Consider the following 19,160-nt stretch of genomic DNA (forward strand, 5'->3'; position numbering starts at 1 on the left):
AAATGTTTTTCTAGGAAATGGTGATTTTTCTCAGGTTGAGAAATAGGACTCACAGTTCTCAAACTGTTGCAGTATAGAATTATTTCTATCCTCACCTACAGCTTCATTCAAAATCTGTTATTGAACACATACTATATGCAAGAGCCTGAAGATGTAAAGATAAATAAGACATGGTTGATGCTCCCAAGAAGGGTTAAGATGAGTGAAAGGCACAAACCAGGTAAGAATATGGTCATAGTATAAACTCCATTTACCTGGTATTGTGAAAGATGAAAGAGGAGCACTTCGACTCTGACCCGATACAGAAATTTCTTCCAGTGGGTGGCAGCCTCAGTGGAATGGAGTAATAATGCTAATAATGATTGACAGCGAAGACAACAGTGATAACAAGGCCAGACATTGTGCTGAATACTTTACACATATTAATACATTACCTGTTTAGGCTTTGCCATAGTTCAATGAAGTAGGTGGTACAGTAATTTCTTTTTACAAATGATGAAACAAGAGGCACAGCTAAGATGCAAACCTGGGTCCATTTTATTCGGAGTCCAAACCCTTAAAAAGTTCATGCTTTGAAATTCCATACACTAAATATTCTCGCTGAATACCTACTGGTAAGTTACTTCACCTCTTTAAGCTTTGGTTTCCTGCTTTGTAAAATCGTGATATTAATAACACCCGAGAACGCTGACTGCTTCCTACCTGATAGCTACCTCTCCTTCTTTCTTCCGTGCCAATAGAGCTCACCTCCAGTCACTAAAGCTGAACATTCCAGATGCTCATGTTCGCAGCTGCCCTTATAGCAAGGGCCTGGACGCATGACCAAGTCCTGGCCCATGGAACCTGAGAGGGAAATCAAGGGGAGGAACAGTTCATCTCTATTAAAAATTAATGCTAGGAATCTACTTTCACTTCCTGCGCTGAAGCCCGATACTACTATAGCCAACCTGCAATCCTAAAGAGCCGCCATGGACACGCTGAGGAGAGCTCCCAGAAGGCGGTGAGCAGAGGAGTCCGTGTTAACATCATGGAGTGATGTGGACAGTACATTTTCTTCCTTATTTAAACCACTTTTAATTGGATATTCTGTGACTCAAAGGTATTCCAAATTTATTGAGTTTTAGATGAGCTAAAGAGTGTACAAAGCACTTAGTATAATACTTGCATACAGTAAGTGCTCAAGAATAGAGGGTCTTATCATCTGCTTGGTCAAAGTTATTTAAGTATGATTTTTGTTAGCTTTTGATCATTAGTAAAATAGAGTTTTCTTTTCTCTTTTTAAATAACCATTTCTAAATTGACCAAATCTAGACTTATAAATAATATGTAGACCAAATCACTGATACTCTTTGACTTCTCAAGGGGTTAAGCGCAGTGAAAGTAACAACCGGGGGCTTTGTAGGTGGTGCAGTGGTAAAGAATCCGCCTACCAATACAGGAGACTCAGGAGACTCATGTTCCATCCCTGGGTTGGGAAGATCCTCTGGAGTAGGAAATGGCAACCCATTCTAGTGTTCTTGCCTGGAAAATCCCATCCTGGTGGGCTATAGTCCGTGGGGTCACAAAGAATCGGACACGACTGAGCACACAGGCAGAAATTAACAACTGAGTTGGCCCAGAGCAGTGGCTATCAGATTCGCTGCTGGATCAATCATTAAATCCAGATCCACTCCAGAACTTGTATTAAAGGGTTATAGGCATCCTTGTGCATGCATGCTAAGTCACTTCAGTCATGTCTGACTCTGTGTGACCCTATGGACTGTAGCCTGCCAGGCTCCCCTATCTATGGGGATTCTCCAGGCAAGAACACTGGAGTGGGCTGCCATGACCTCCTCCAGGGGATCTTCCCGACCCAGGGATCGAACCTGAGTCTCTAATGTCTCCTGCATTGGCAAGTGTGTTCTTTACCACTAGTGCCACCTGGGAAGCCCAGGCATACTCATAAAGAGGCTTTTGTCTTTTTAAATTAAAATAACATACAAGAATGCACCTGGAACTCCACTTTCCACCAGGTGAGCACTGTAGAAGTCATCAGTCTGCAACCTGAAAGAGGGCCCTCACCTGAACTCAGCCATGCTGGCCCCGAGGTCTCAGACTTCCGGTCTCCAAAATGGTGAGAAATGCATTTCCGTTGTTTGTGAACAAAAATAAGAATGCACCTTTAGTTAGACAGGGTGGGTTTATTACTCAGTGCAGAGAGGGTGAACATATATCATGGGGAATGATGGAGCACCTCAGTGAATGGGTGTTAGGATGGTACTACAGGATTGGGACTTGGGTTAGGTAATTTGGAGACTCTAAGGAGATGGGGGTTTGTTCCAGGTCATATGATGTAAGAAAGCAAGAGCAATTCTATGATTGGGCATCAACAAATCTTACCTATAGAGAGGGGAGTTTAGACTGAGGATAGAGTTGTCACTGGCCTAATAAGTAGCAATCAGTCATCTTGGCCAAGCAAAGAGATGTTTGGCATTTTCAGGTAATACAGTGCCTTTATTTCTGTACGTACTTAGAAAAAATTATGTAGAGACCTTATTTGGTCTCATTTTATTATGATCTTGGCGTAACCTTGCCTGAGGTTGATGTTCTGTGAGAGAGATCCACATCTAATAGAATAACATGACCTCACTGTGAGGAAAAGGTAAACTTTTGGATGTCAGGGACTGTCATTTTTGTTTTTATCTCAATTCAAAATGCAATGATCTTAGATGCACATGTGCTTCACTATATGTAATGCTGTATTTTGAAATCCAGAATTAAAATCAGTATGGGGATGGTGTGTGTGTGTGTGTGTGTGTGTGCTCAGCTGTGTCCTACTCTTTGCAGCCCCATGGACTGTAGCCCGCCAGGCTACACTGCTTATGGAGTTTTCCGGGCAAGAATACTGGAGTGGGTTGCCATTTCCTTCTCCAGGGGATCTTCCCGACCCAGGGATCAAACCCACGTCTCTTGCGTCTCCTGCATTGGCAGGTGAATTCTTTACCACTGAGCCACCTGGGAAGCTTCCACCTGGGATGGTACTTTAATGTAAAGGGAACAAGAGCAAAATCCTGTTGTTTCTATAAATGGTCCAAGTTGGGAAGATTCTGTAATTCTTTTTGGCTGATGTAAGGAAGTTAGAGAAGGAGTACCCCAACAATAGCAGAAACATACTTCCTCAGAAAGGGTATAGTCTCCAGCTAGCCACATACTCCTTCATCCCTGGACAAAAGATAAAGAAGGAATATTCTACTTTGTTTGATTCATTCACATTTATTTTTTGACAGTCAAATCCCAGCTATCATTCTAAGTTGTTGGTTTTGTTTTGTTTTTTTAAATCTTGTGTTTATTTTTAAAAAGACCTTCACCTGTCCTTGGTTTCTCCCTTTCTATCTGTTCTTGTTCATATATTTAATGAATGATTACAAAAGACCATGATGATGAGAATAACTTAAGTGTTGTTCAGGAAATGGTATTATAAGTTAAGATGAGCTGCAGTTGATGTGTTTCAGTTCTAGAAAAATTTTCATAACATGTGGCCAGCTGCAAACTGACAATAAACCATGAAGACTTAGGGGTAGGAATAATGACAAAAAGTTCTGGATTACAAGTTGGAAAATACATTTTCACACGGAAAAGTCAAGGAGACACTTAATGAAAGCATGTTAGTAACTGTCATTTCTGAAAGAAATAAAAATAAATAGTGCTTGGATGATAAAGGGAATAGATGTTCAGTTACTGCCCCTAAATAAGCACAAAACTCTGTCATACTCCCTCTCACTCCTAATATGTGATTTTTAACTCAAGATTTTCTTATTTCATCTATGTATCAAAAACAATTTTCTTCATTTAGAAGAACTATTGAAACATTTATATTTTAAAATCTTTTTCATGTGAGATATCCCATCCTCAAGGGTGAGGATTACCTGAAGTCGTTCTCATTGCTTGGTTTTCCATTTTTTGTGCCTGGCTATATTAAGTTACTGTTTGTTTTCCCCTTCTCTTCTATAACATATTTAACTTCGATTTATTCCCACAATAATAATTTATAATCTATTGCAAACTTGTCTTGAATTAATAGGTATATATGCAGCTCAACAGTAATCTGCTTTATGATATATCCAAGTTGCAGAGCAAAATGAACAGCATTTTGACTGTTGCTGCCTTCCCACGTGTCCTGACAGAGGATCTCCTGTGAGAACAGCGGAAGCTGGCTCATGGGGAAAGAGGAAGCTAGGCTGGGGGCTTGGTTCTGTGGCTTTCAGAATGCTCGCTAGTGGGAAGGAAGGCTGAGGGCACCGCTGCTGCTTCTCATGCTTCATTGTGCATCGAAATGACCAGAGGCTGTGTTAACACATCAGATGCTGAGCCTTACCTCCAAGAGTTTCTGTTTCCTTAGGTCTCCAGGCTGGAGAATTTGTAATTCCAATGAATTCCCAGGTGATGCTGTTACTACTAATGCAGGTAAATAAAGTAAATAAAATTTACTTTATCAGTGTATAGTTGATTTGCAATATTGTATTAGTTTCTCTTGCACAGCAAAGAAATTCAGATATACATATATCATTCCTTTTCAAATTATTTTCCCATATAAGTTATTACAGAATACTGAATATAGTTCCCTATGCTATATAGTAGGACCTTATTGTTTAATCCATCCTATATATAGTAGTTTGCATCTGCTAATCCCAAACTCCCAATTTATCACTCCTTATCCTTGGGCAACCCCAAGTTTATTCTCTATGTCTGTGAGTCTCTTTCTGTTTCATAGATAAGTTAATTTGTGTCATACTTTGAATTCCACATGTAAGTGATATCATAAAGTACTTGTCCTTCTCTTTCTGACTTCACTTAGTACAGACATTTCTAGGTCCATCCACGTTGCTGCAAATGGCATTATTTCATTCTTTCTTATGACTGAGTAGTATTCCATTGTGTTTATATATATATGTATACATGTATACATGTATATATATACATATATATATATATATATATATATATATATATGTATACCACATCTTCTTTATTCATCTGTTGATGGATGTTTGTTTCCATGGCTTGGTTATTGTAAATAGTGCTTCTATGAACATGGGGTGCATGTATGTTTTTAAATTGCCATTTTGTCTAAATATATGCCCAGAGTGGGATTGCTGGATCATATGGCAATTCTATTTTTAGTTTTTTGAGGAACCTCCATACTGTTTTCCATAGTGGCTGCACTAATTTACTTTCCCACCAATAGTGTAGGAGGGAAGAACCACATTTTAAAAACCTTTACCCGTGTTGATAAATGTCTATCTGTTGATCCCCCAGCTATGTGGGTTATAGGTTCCTCCTTTCCTGAATAACTTCTTACCATGCCGAGATAAGTTGGGAGTGGACTAATCTCATGTTTCCTCTGCTAGCTTGCTTCCTGGACCTCTGGTCTAGAGCCTGAAGCTTGGTGTCTTCTTAGGCTGGGTCTTATTTTTGTAGGCTCTTTGCTCATGTCCCTGAGTCTTCATTTCTCTAATATCTTAGACTGGATGCTGAATCACTGAAACATCTTCTCTTGGCCTTAACCTCTAGCCTGTCTCCCATACCCATGTGACTTACAGTGCCTGTCAACCCGTCTGTCTGTCTGCATCAATCATTCTTGGCCTGCCATGTAAATGGCAACCCACTCCAATATTCTTGCCTGGAAAATTCCATGGACAGGGAAGCCTGGCTGGCTACAGTCCATGGGTGGCAAAGAGTTAGACACACCTGAGCATGTGCATGCATGTTCTGTTATCATCTACGTCTCTTGTGAAACTTACCACCTACAGAATTCTGATTTCACTCAGTTCCATTACCATGATAAATATAATGAATTAGAGTTCCTTGGGAAGTCAAAGGACACAGAAACATGTGATCTGATTGAGTCTGAAAGAAGCAATATATGGTTGTTAGTTGTTGTCATCAGAGCTAATAAGACAATGAGAAATTAATATGAATAATAATTGACTTCACTTACAGAAAGGCATATTTAACATTGTACATGGTCAACACATACTTAGAGACTGTATTTGTTTTCTCATGCTCTATGATCAGTTCAGTTCAGTCGCTCAGTCATGTCTGACTCTTTGCAACCCCATGAACCACAGCAGCTAGGCTTCCCTGTCCATCACCAACTCCCGGAGCTTACTCAAACTCACATCCATTGAGTCAGTGATGCCATCCAACCATCTCATCCTCTGTCGTCCCCTTCTCCTCCTGCCTTCAATCTTTCCCAGCATCAGGGTCTTTTCTAATGAGTCAGCTCTTTACATCACGTGGCCAAAGTATTGGAGCTTCAGCATCAGTCCTTCCAATGAATATTCAGGACTGATTTCCTTTAGGATGGACTGGTTGGATCTCCTTGCAATCCAAGGGACTCTCAAGAGTCTTCTCCAACTGCTCTGTGATAAATCACCATAAACTTGGTGTCTTCAAGTAACACCCATTTATTAGCTCACAGTTTTGTTTGTCAGAAGTCTGGAAAGCAGAGCTGGTCCACTCCTGGGAACCACACAGAGGTGAAATCAAAATGTTGACTGGTGGCATGCTCTTCTGGAGGCCTGACCAAGGAAGAACCTGCTTCCAAGCTCATTTATGTTATTAGCAGAAGGCAGTTCCTTCTGGTTATAGGACAGAGGTAGGACAGAGGTCAGACAGAGGACAGTCAGCCAGGGACCATTCTCTGCTTGTACACAGCTCATGTAATTCCTTGATTAGGCCCAGCTGAACAATCTCCGTTTTGACATTTAACATAATCATGGGGATATAATCACATTCTTAGTTTCCACCAGCACTTAAAGGGGCAGATTATTTGATTATAAAAGACTGAAAGACACTGGGGTAGAGTTCTGACTACTGCAGTCCACCCTCTCCCCCACAACAATCCACATGTTTCACACGCAAAATACCTGTACCTGCTCCAAAGTTTCCCAAGGGTCCTATCCCTTTTAAGTATCAACTCAAAAGTTCCCCCCCCCAAAAAAACATCATCTAAATCAGGTTCTGATGGGGCTTCTAGGGCACACTCCCTCTCTAACTGTGGCCCTGTGGAACTATAGAGACAAGTAGTTTGCCCACACACTCTTAAGATACAATGGTGGGACAGGCACGAGACAACAGTTCAGGCATTTCGGCTCAAATGGGGTGAAAATGGAAAACGCAAAGGAGTTATCAGTCCAAAGCAGTTTTGACATCCAGCTCGGCTGACTCATTAGGCTTGAAAACCAGAGAATAATTCTCTTTGACTTTTTGTTTTACTCTCTTGGTTCTTGGTTCTGCCCTCTGAGTAAGGGTTACTAGGGGTCATTATTAGACTAATGTTACTGTAGTAATAATTTGATTTTTGGTGTAGACTGCATTTTAGGTATCTTGAGGAATTCATGGCAGACACATAGGAATGCATGATATTTATATTAGTAAGCATAATTCAAACATTTATAAAGCTAACAAAATGGCACCCCAATTTTTAACCACAATGATATTAACCACCTATGTCAGTCATTCCCCCAAGCCATGAGCTCATAAGATGATGACTTCTAGGAGTAAAGAGCATCCATTAGGAATGGTCATCTGATAGATGACTATCTCAGTGAAGAAATAGGAGGAAATCAAAGAACTGAGAAAACAAGTTTACAGTAATGCTTTAAATAAAGCCTACTATTTCTTATATTAACCCTTTGTCTATTGCTTCATTTGCTGTTATTTTCTCCCAATCTGAGGGCTGTCTTTTCACCTTGCTTATAGTTTCCTTTGTTGTGCAAAAGCTTTTAAGTTTCATTAGGTCCCATTTGTTTAGTTTTGCTTTTATTTCCAATATTCTTGGAGGTGGGTCATAGAGGATCCTACTGTGATTTATGTCAGAGAGTGTTTTGCCTATGTTCTCCTCTAGGAGTTTTATAGTTTCTGGTCTTACATTTAGATCTTTAATCCATTTTGAGTTTATTTTTGTGTATGGTGTTAGAAAGTGTTCTAGTTTCATTCTTTTATAAGTGGTTGACCAGTTTTCCCAGCACCACTTGTTAAAGAGGTTGTCTTTTTTCCATTGTATATCCTTGCCTTCTTTGTCAAAGATAAGGTGTCCATAGGTTCATGGATTTATCTCTGGGCTTTCTATTTTGTTCCATTGATCTATATTTCTGTCTTTGTGCCAGTACCATACTGTCTTGATGACTGTGGCTTTGTAGTAGAGCCTGAAGTCAGGCAGGTTGATTCCTCTAGTTCCATTCTTCTTTCTCAAGATTACTTTGGCTGTTCGAGGTTTTTTGTATTTCCATACAAATTGTGAAATTATTTGTTCTAGTTCTGTGACAAATACCGTTGGTAGCTTGATAGGGATTGCATTGAATCTATAGATTGCTTTGGGTAGTATAGCCATTTTGACAATATTGATTCTTTCAATCCATGAACACGGTATATTTCTCCATCTGTTTGTGTTCTCTTTGATTTCTTTCATCTGTGTTTTATAGTTTTCTATGTATAGGTCTTTTGTTTCTTTAGGTAGATATACGTCTAAGTATTTTATTCTTTTTGTTGCAATGGTGAATGGTATTGTTTCCTTAATTTCTCTTTCTGTTTTCTCATTGTTAGTGTATAGGAATGCAAGGGATTTCTGTGTGTTAATTTTATATCCTGCAAAAATATACAAGCAACTCCTGCAGCTCAAGTCCAGAAAAATAAATGACCCAATCAAAAAATGGACCAAAGAACTAAACAGACATTTCTCCAAAGAAGACATGCAGATGGCTAACAAACACATGAAAAGATGCTCAACATCACTCATTATCAGAGAAATGCAAATCAAAACCACAATGAGATACCATTACATGCCAGTCAGGATGGCTGCTATCCAAAAGTCTACAAGCAATAAATGCTGGAGAGGGTGTGGAGAAAAGGGAACCCTCTTACACTGTTGGTGGGAATGCAAACTAGTACAGCCTCTATGGAGAACAGTGTGGAGATTTCTTAAAAAACTGGAAATAGAACTGCCATATGACCCAGCAATCCCACTCCTGGGCACACACACCGAGGAAACCAGATCTGAAAGAGACACATGCACCCCAATGTTCATCGCAGCACTCTTTATAATAGCCAGGACATGGAAGCATCCTAGATGCCCATCAGCAGATGAATGGATAAGGAAGCTGTGGTACATATACACCATGGAATATTACTCAGCCATTAAAAAGAATTCATTTGAATCAGTTCTAATGAGATGGATGAAATTGGAGCCCATTATACAGAATGAAATAAGCCAGAAAGATAAAGACCATTACAGTATACTAACACATATATATGGAATTTAGAAAGATGGTAATGATAACCCTATATGCAAAACAGAAAAAGAGACACAGAAATACAGAACAGACTTTTGGACTCTGTGGGAGAAGGCGAGGGTGGGATGTTTTGAGAGAACAGCATTGAAACATGTGTATTTTCTGTGGTGAAACAGATCACCAGCCCAGGTTGGATGCATGAGACAAGTGCTCGGGCCTGGTGCACTGGGAAGACCCAGAGGGATCGGGTGGAGAGGGAGGTGGGAGCGGGGATCGGGATGGGGAATACATGTAAATCCATGGCTGATTCATGTCAATGTATGGCAAAAACCACTACAATATTGTAAAGTAATTAGCCTCCAACTAATAAAAATAAATGGGAAAAAAAATAAAATTAAAAAATAAATAAAATTAAAATAAATAAATACATAAATAAAGCCTACTAGCATGTCCTTAAGCCAACTTTTCTCTAACATAGTCAATGTCGTCAGGAGGAAAAAACCAACCAAAGGCCATATATTTGCGTACTTGTTAACATCAAAAAAGAGACCCCTAAGACCTAATCAAGGACCAGTGTCCAGTACATGGATGACTCTCTGAAGTTATTTTGGCAGTGGCCTCTAAAGCATACAACCTTGGAGACCTCTTCTGCACGAGGCTGTCCTGAATGTGACCCTTAGACAAAGCCACAAGAAGGCTGCTACAGACAAAACAGAGAGAAGATCTTTAGTCTAATGATTTGCAGCAGACAGGGGAAAGCTGAGGAAAAAGTTACAGTGATAATGTAGACATTTCATTATGTAGAAAAATGTAGACGTTTCACAGTGGCCCAGGCCCACTGTGAGCACAGAACGTTCTTTGAGATGTTTTTCAAGTTGCAATTGTGGATTTGTGCTAATATAGTCATCATTTCTTGTCCAGTCTCTCCTGTGAACAAGGGCAAGTATTACAGTGGGTTATTGTTAAAATTACTACCGTGATAGGGTCGTGTGAAAATTCAGTTTGTAGTGGGAGAACGAGACACACTCAGGCAGGCACAGAAAGAACAAGAACTCTGGGTTCTGGCCTTGTTCGACAGCCTAATGGACACCATTTATGGCATGCCCTCTGTGTGTAAAACACTGTCATGTATTTTACAAATGTTATCACATTTAGTTCTCAGAGCCATCCTTAGGCAATAGGAACTTTGATTCAGTTTCATATTTGTAGACACTGGAGCTCTGAGAGAGGTTGCCATTTGCCCGAGGACACACAGTTAGTAGGTGATGGTTGCCTCTGGAGCACTCTGCATAGTTTCATCATAGCTTGCCCATTATATTGAAATTACCTGTTCAAGTGTTGCCCACACCAGACTATAAGGTCACAAGGAGATGGATTCTGTCTTATTTGCAACCTGGTGCAGGCAATATATGTCTGTTGAACTTAACTGTCAGCCCCTAAAGCCCGTGCTCTTATCATCTGTCAGGATGTGCTAACTTCCTAACGTGATAAAAATGTGGCAGAGAGATAACCAGGGCTTGGAGACAAGGAGGGTGCAGAGTTTTGGTGTTAGAAGACCTTCTAGAAATGACCTACATCTGTCTCTTCAGAAGAATTCATTCTTGAAAGTCTTCATTCATGCAAATTCTTGTTGATGAAAAACTATCTTCATGAACAATACATAGAGAACTGTTGTAGAAATTCTCTCTTCCTCTAATTTTCTCCCCCACCCAGAGCACATGGAAAACAATAGAAATTGGACAAGCTATTTTTTGCATTTTTCCTATGTTCCTGTCGATGCTGCTCAAGAGAGATTTGGTAAATGGGTAACAAGGCACAGAATAGGTCAAGTACCTCTACCGTGTGTCTGCCATCCAGACCCTGGGGCTATAGCCACCCCTAGGCCCTTTTTACCTTGAGGGTGAAATGATCTGGGCACAAAAATGTTCTGGATATACACTAACCACTGTCTGAGGCCTGACATCCTGGCCATAAGCTAGTATGGATACCCCATGGAAGCTTATAACAGGGGGCATGTTTCAGAGAGTGGAATTTCCTGGGTGTGGTATTTACTCAAAGAAGCCAGAAACAGCAAAATAAAAGGGGCCAGTGCAAACCATAGTTCATATGAGCCATCCACTGTGTTCCAGTGAGACACGGTCACATGTCAGGTCTGAAGGCAAATCTATCTGCAAATGGACAGTAAATCCAGTTCTGGGGCCAGGCCTGAAAAGGCAGGTGGGAAGCAATTAAGGGATACAAACCATGAGCAGGACCCAGATGGAGGCCTGTTCTCATGGGTGTTTCTGCAGTGGTAGAGGGGCAGGCCCAGAGAGGCAGAGTCCTTGAAGGAACCAACTCTGTTCAGAAGCTCGGTCCCAGGACCCAGAGAGCCAGGGGGCTGGGCAAGTGGCAACTTGAAAAGAAGACATGCATTACTGAGAAAGTACCTGGGGAAGGCATGTATTGAGCTGGCCAAAAAGTTCACTGGAGTTTTTCCATAAGATTGATTTTTTAAAGTTTTTATTGAATTTGTTACAACACTGCTTATATTTTTTTTAATTGGAGGATAATTGCTTTACAATGTTTTGTTGGTTTCTGCCGTACAACATGAATCGGCCCGAGGTCTACACATGTACCCTTCTTGAACCTCCCTGCCACCCTCCTTCCCATCCCACCCCTCCAAGTGATCACAGAGCATGGCGTGAGCTCCCTGTGTTACACAGTGACTTCCCACTAGCTGGTTTGCGCACGGTAATGTATATGTTTCAGTGCTACTCTCTGCATTCTTCTCCACCCCCTCCTCCCCGGTTGTGTCCTCTTTGTCTGCGTCTCTGTTCTTACCCTGCAAACAGGTTCATCAGTACCATTTTTCTAGATTCTCTGTATATGTGTTAATGTCCAATATTAATGTATAATACATTTTTCTCTTTCTGACTTACTTAACTCTGTATAACAGGCTCTAGTTTCATCCACCTCACTGGAAGTGACTGCTTCTGTTTTTTGTGTTTTGGTTTTTTTGGCCCCGAGACATGCGGGATCTTATCTCCTTGACCAGGGATGGAACACATACTCCCTGCATTGGAAGGCAAAGTCTTAACCACTGGGCCACCAGGGAAGTTCTGGGTGTTTCCATAATATCTTAACAAATGAACATTTTGGCCAACGCAGTAGCACCATGATTCAGAACTTGATTTCTGGAGTCAAATTATCTGGATACCAAATCCACCTGCCACAACTGACCTTGTGATTTTTCTTGACTTATTCAATCTCTCAATCCCTGTCTTTCTCCAGCTGTGTAATAGTACTCACAGCATTCATTATAAAAACAATAAAGCAGCAATCCTAAAGCTTTTTTGCAGAACCCCTTGCACACTGAAGTACTAAATACATGCCTAGTGTATTGTCTACACTACATGTGTAGCTATCAAGGAAGTTTTTATAGTGTATTGTCAGTAGCAGCAAATCACAGTACTGCTGCTGCTGCTGCTAAGTCGCTTCAGTGGTGTCCGACTCTGTGCGACCTCACAGACGGCAGCCCACTAGGCTCCCCCGTCCCTCGGATTCTCCAGGCAAGAACACTGGAGTGGGTTGCCATTTCCTTCTCCAATGCATGCAAGTGAAAAGTGAAAGTGAAGTCGTGCAGTCATATCTGACTCTTAGCGACCCCATGGACTGCAGCCTACCAGGCTCCTCCGTCCATGGGATTTTCCAGGCAAGAGTACCGGAGTGGGGTGCCATTGCCTTCTCCGAATTACAGTACTAGTTAGCAACAAAAAAATATCCCGTGGACAGAGGATCTTGGTGGGCTACAGCCCATGGGGTTGCAGAGTTGGACACGAATGAGCAACTGAGCACAGAGCAAACACACACACACACACACACACACACACACACACACACACGTGTGCACAATTAGCAACAAAGGAAACTTACAAACAAATTGGAAACCCGTGGTCAGCACTGGAGCCCTCAGTGCCCACACTTTGCACACAGTGCTCCCCGTGCCTTCCCCAGGTCAGAGTCTCCTGAGTGGTGATGGAGGGCTTGAGAGAAGGCAGCTTTGAAGTAATGGTCTGGAACTGATGCAGGATGTGAACATGCCAAAGGAGTGAAGACTGTGAAAGTAAAATTCATCTCCTGGGCCCTGTGAGAAGTAAGGCACCAATGGATCACTTGGGTGTTCAGGGTGCGGCAAATAGGAACCTAGGAGTGGTGTCTGAGGCTCTGTCCCCATGGCTGGGTCAGAGGGCAGGACTGCCCCTGACCCAGGATGTGGGGCAGTAGGGGACCTAGATGGACTGCTGCTTATAAGCCATCCGATTCCTCCCTCTTCAATGAAGTGTGGCTCCTAAGACTTGGGTGGGGTGTCATGTGCTCGTACCTGACAAGATCCTGGCCTGTCTGATATCAGTATGGGTGGTGACAGAATCAACACCAGGGTTCCTCACTTAGGGTGGGACTCACTGGGCTAATTCTCCAGTAAGCTGTTCTTGAGACATTGCTGGGATGATCCATCAGCCAGAAAGATGCATGCTTGGGCCTGAGCTAAAGAATTCTATAGTGGTTTTAGGTTTTCTGCCCAGTGAGTCCTTCTGAGAAGACACCGATGTGATTAGAGGAAGCATGGTTTCTAAGATTTGTTTACAATGCAGACTCTTGTGCTTCACTTTAACTCTTAGTGAATCTGAATTTCTGAGAGTATGGCCCAGGAAGCCTCATTTTAATCAACTTTCCTTGGTGATTCTTATTCCTGAGGTCTGTGGGCCATATTCTAAGAAACAATGATGTAGAGACTTATTCTGCTACAGCAAGTGGAGACGGATTTTCCATTTTATGAAGACTGAATGAAACCTGGCCCGATTCTGTTCATCTATGATGGCTTAGATGTGGTTGTAAGGAGTTTGGAGGAGGTGTGGTCATCAGACTTTGCCATAACTGATAAAGATGAGATAAAATGAATAGATGTTGATGGTAAAATTTCTGGACTCATCAGGCCAACTGGGGACGAGGCCAAGGAATTACTGGCGAGGTGGAGCTACTTCTGGTTAAATGGATAGAAATCCACACGGGCAGGGGCAGCCAGTCAGGGGAATGGACTCAGGAAGGACTCAGACTGAAGCTGCAGCCAAGGTCATCAACACATGGGGCTCTTTTCCGGCTGCTCTTAATGTGCTGACAGGAGTGTGCAGCTGACATGGGCCTCGTATCTGGGATGGCTCTGACTTCCTTCATCTGTCCCACACCTGGGAGTCTCTTTTAAGCTATTAAAAAAAAAAAAACCCAAATCCTCAGAACAGATTCCCAGCTCTGAGTTATCAACTGAATCCTCATCTCTTCAAGAAACTTGAGCTTCTATGCCAAAACTGCTAAACAATACTCAGGTGGGATGGGTTGGAATGTGAGTGGGGAGGCTACCAGGGGCTGGAAGCTGATTCTTAAGAATCTTTGGAATCTTTCTCATCCATTGCTCCTGGAAGGCTATAGCCCTGACAACTTCAGGAAGAGAAATGACACAGAAACAGACACTTTTACAACAACGTGAGATTTCTAGCTCGAGATAATTAGACCCAGAGAAAACTGTCAGAATATGGTGACCTAGTTGCTGCCTCCTCTTCTTACAATGTTCAAGGAAGTAAAGAGAAGCTCAACTGAAATACACTAGCGGGGGGTCTGGAAATTTCTCAGCTAGAAGAATCCTGCCCTGCACACTTCTACAATTTTAAGATTCATCTGAGCTTACAAGTTTCCCTTTTAAAATGCTAGTACCCCAAGGATGTCTTCTTGCTTGAAGCAGGTCACTTTCCCCAGGCCACACATCTCCTAAAACCTCTAGGAGGACAACTGCACTGGGGGAAAGTAAATCCTAGTTGAGTTGCAGAAACAGAAAACTGTGGATTATAATGCACTTCATGGTGGGGAGTAGAGACTTTGTACATTCAGAATGTCGTCTAGTTTTCCACTCTCTACCTGGGCAGGAAGTGGGAAGAAAGAAAGAAAGAAAGGGCCATCTCTTGTGTTTTTTCAGCTCCCTGATTCTCAATGGGGTTTCTGGTCTTTCCCATTGCCTTTTGACTGGGCTTCCTCCCACTAATCCTTGAAGATCCTGTTTAACCATCGCCTCCTTTCAGATTTGCCCAAGGAGAATTAGTGGCTCTGTCCTTTGAGCTCTCACAGTTGTATACATATATTTCACTCTGGTCTGTTTATTGCCACATTTCTCCCACCATGAATTCCTTGAAAGCAGGGATCATACTCATTAGCATCTAACACACTATACAATAAGATTCAGTAACAAGTGACACGATGAATGAATTTACCACAAAATACTCTGGTAAAACAAATTATCATTGTGAATAAAATAGATTTCTTTTATAAGACAGGCATTTCTAAATAGTTTGGGGAGCATATACATTACTATACTATTCTTGTGTAACTTTTATATTCACTTAAATAGGTTGCTTTCATACTTTTCTGAATTAACTGTTCAGTTAGTTACTAAAAATAAGAAGTATTTTGTCATTCATCCTATCTTTTCCCTAAATTAGACCAAGTTAACAAAGTTTACCAAAACCGTGCAAGCTGACTCTTTCATTGAGGCTTCTGGTTTAAGCAGAGAGCAGCAAGAATGAAATATTTGAAAAATCTTCAAAGGAAAACTTTGGAAGGAATACTTTACTAATTATAGGAGATTATATGGAGCCCCTCCCACAAAATCACAAGGTGTCCAGGCAAATTTGGGAAATTTTGATGTACTATTTTACACATACCAAGCTAGCAAGAACTTTAAGAATTTAGCATACTCTCCTGCCACTAATATAGCAGATTGCCCTAACTCTTTGGGAAAATAATACAATGTGTATGAGAAACCAGAAAGATGTTCCATAATCCAACTCCTGGAAATTTATCCCAAAGCAATATATGAAAAGAAGAACACAGCTTAGACAACATGAGCATCTTTGTTGTTCTAGTAGTAAGAATACCCCTTCTCTGCTAGTCCAGTTCCTTTCCATCACCCTTTCAGGATGGGGTGGTGTCCCCTCTGGGCTTATGGTGTCTTGGGGGCTTTGCCAGGAGTTGCCTTCAGAGGCACTTGTAATGTCCTGGGTCTCAGGCAAGACCAGTGAGTCAGAGCTGTGGACGCAGGGACACAAGGCTTCCCCTCAGAGACAAACTGGGTGTTCGACTCTGCTCCTCCAAGTGCTTCCTCTTTTGACTGTCCTCTCCTGGGCACTTACCAGAATGGGTTTATTCAGAGGCTCCATCTGGTCCTTGCCCTCCTTCTTCCACTCTAGTTCTCACCTGTACCACCTGCAGGCTCCTTGACCATGAGTCCATGGTTCTCCTTGTTAAATCCCTAAAAGCACTCTGCAGTTTTCAGGAAGACAGTAATTGCTGATTAAACCAGAGTCCAAAAGCTTAGTGACCAAAGCAGTCCAAACCAAACCAAGCAAACCAACAGAACAGTTTTTCTTTCCAGTCATAGAAGGTGCCCTAGGAGATAGGTGTTCAGGAGCACAATGTAAGATCGTTCCACAGAAAAGAAAAAGGAATTTCAGTTATCTCTATGTAAGAAAACAAAAAACTAAAAACAAAGATTGGAAGAACAATACAGCCAAAATCTTTAGAAAGGGAGAAAGCCTCCAGTAGGAGGTTGATGAATAAATCAGATGTTTTTGTTCACATATATGAAATATTATTTACCCTCTTGCACATTTCTAGGTTAACATTTAAATTTTTTTGTCTTATGTTAAACAGTTCCAAAGGATGAAATTTCCTGCATATTGTAAAAATGACATTTTAAAGTCACTCTTTTGTACTTTAAAATGTCATTTTTCCAATATGGAGGAAATTGCGGGCTTCCCTGGTGCTCACTGGTAAAGAACCTGCCCAGTCATGCAGACCTCATGGTTCCATCCCTGTGTCAGAAAGATCCCCTGGATCCTGGCAACCTACTCCTGTGTTCTTGCCTGGAAAATCCCATGGACAGAGGACCCTGACAGGCTACAGTGCACAGGGTTGAATACAAGTAGACACAACTTAGTGACTAAACAACACAGCAAGTAACTCTTTCAAATGAATCCAATGAAATCTAGTTATCATAGCAATTATGCCTGTTATCAGCCATTTACAAAACATACGAACTCTTCTTTACCTTCAGTACATTTTATGTAATTTATTTTTCTTTTCACACTTATAACTCCATTCCACATCCCCACCCCTCAAGAGTTTATCCTAATTTAATGTATTTTTATGTTTGTATTTTATTGATCATCCTATTATATTTCTCTTCATTGAAAATATCTTTTAATTTTAAATTTCCATTTTCTAGATTGAGAATTATTATATTTATTAGTAATGATGAGGTATTCCAATAATACAAAATATATTATAAATGTTTATGATTACTAAACATGTAACTTTTTACAATTAGTACACACAATTGTTGTTAAACACTGTATCTTATAAGAATGAGATAAGAGTTTAGCATCAAATGTTTTTCTCAATTTTTAATTTTTACAAGTCCTAAGAAAATGTTTTTACAAGTGTTGATGTGTTATCATATCAATGTCACTCAATTCTTTGAACTACTTCTAATTTATAAACTCACTTAGTGATCTTAAGGTCATACTTTGCTGTAAGCAATTACTTGCTCTGCAAATCAATCACCTGGCTTGCAAAAAATTTTGTTATCCAGTCATTAGAAGTATACTCTTAGTCCAGTCCAATACTTTAAATTGATTAAGAACTGACAGAGGTTGCCTGAGGTTTTTACATTTTGGAACAATGCACCATTTTAAGATTCTCAGTGAGTGAAAGTTATGGCCTTTCTTTTTGAAATTTGGGAAATATAGGGCTATTGTGGAAGAGTTGGGAAAGGAGACAGGGAAACACCTTACTGCATTCCTTTACCAGCAGATCAATTTTAGGGAATCCTATAGATGCAAATTGAATATGTCAGAAACTGGTGACCTTAAAACTAAGTGTACACCTATCCCTTGAACATCTCCTGGGGGATGCACATGTGAGACTGAAGACCACTGATGTCAATTTTTACATCATCTTATTGAATTTGATAAGAAAGATATGTCAGCTCAGGTTAGGCCTTGACTGGAAAACTGTACTCTGGTGTTTACTCTTTGGGAGCATAGAACTGTGGCCTGTAACAGTAGGGATAAAACAGCCAATCCCTCTTGATTGAATTTTTATTGATAGCTGCTCTCATCCTTTCTACTCTGTCCTGTATTTGTTTCTCAGTGGTAATAACTTTTAACTTCAATTGTGGGGTAGTGATGTTAAGTTTACATGCTGACGGCCTGAGGCAAATATAATGCTCCACTTAAAAATGATTATTAAGATCATAAAAACTAAATCTTTACAGTGTATTAAAAGGGAAAAAGCAAAATTTGTAGTTGTATGAAAATTATTATTTCAGTTCTATGAAGCTACACAAACTTCTGAATAAATCAATATGCAAAAACGAAGTTGTGATTTTTTAAAATAAAATGTCTTTAGTGTTACATTACTTTTAAAGTGATAATGCTGATAACATATATGATACTGAGGGGGTCAGATAATCTAATACTCTCTTTTTCTCAGCGGTATCAAGAAACTGTGAGTTTAAGTTCCCCAGGAGACTGAAAACTATTGTTTTTTTCAAAACTATTTTCTCATCATGATTCACTATGCATGGTATTCTCCAAACACATTTAAACTCTTCCTCAATCGAGTTTAATACATCCCACGTGTTAGCGTCACGAGTCGAAGTAGCAATTCTTCTCATTCACATTAACTTTTTAGCCTCCTCTCATTTCCTGGTTTTATTGCTTAGAGTCAAGAATTCGACCATGTTGACTTACACTGGTCTCATTTTATCATTCCTTGAATCTTTATAGTTTTAAGGGTTTG

This window comes from Dama dama, chromosome 12, assembly GCF_033118175.1.
Source record: "Dama dama isolate Ldn47 chromosome 12, ASM3311817v1, whole genome shotgun sequence".
Lineage (NCBI taxonomy): Eukaryota > Metazoa > Chordata > Mammalia > Artiodactyla > Cervidae > Dama > Dama dama.